The sequence below is a fragment of the Orycteropus afer genome, unplaced genomic scaffold, assembly GCF_000298275.1.
Source record: "Orycteropus afer afer isolate SDZICR_OR568_19922 unplaced genomic scaffold, OryAfe1.0 scaffold00173, whole genome shotgun sequence".
Classification (NCBI taxonomy): domain Eukaryota; kingdom Metazoa; phylum Chordata; class Mammalia; order Tubulidentata; family Orycteropodidae; genus Orycteropus; species Orycteropus afer.
Window position 1 is genome coordinate 946,567 of NW_006921760.1, and position 586 is coordinate 947,152.

Below are 586 nucleotides of genomic sequence, written 5' to 3' on the forward strand. Positions count from 1 at the left end.
GTGGTGCTGGTGAAGAATGCTGAAAGTACCATGGACTGCTAAAAGAACTAACATGTCTGTCCTGGAGGAAGTGCAGCCAGAATGCTCCTTGGAGGCAAGAATGGCCAGACTTCATCTCACATACTTTGGTTATGTTGTGAGAAGGGACCATTCCATGGAGAAGGGTGTCATGCTTGGTAAGGTGGGGGGTCAACAAAAGAAGGGAAGCCCCTCAATGAGGTGGATTGACATGGTGGCGGCAGCAGTGGGCTCAAGTGTACCAAGAATTGTGGAGCTGGCTCAGGACCGAGCAGTGTTTTGTTCTGCTGTGCAGGGGTCACTGTGAGTCGAAGATGAGTCGATGGCATCTAACAACAACAACAGAAAGAAATAGTTAAATTGAGTTTGTGTTTTAAAGTGTTTTATTGCAAGCTAGAGTTAGGAACAAAGCTAAAATATTTCTCTTATTTTTTGGCGTGTTGTGAACTCTTTATTTTGTTTTATTTTTTACTGTGCTTCGAGCTCAAATTTATGAAGCAAATTTGTTTTCCGTTCCACAGTTCATGCACATTTGATTTCGTGCCCCGATTACTGTCCCCAACCATGA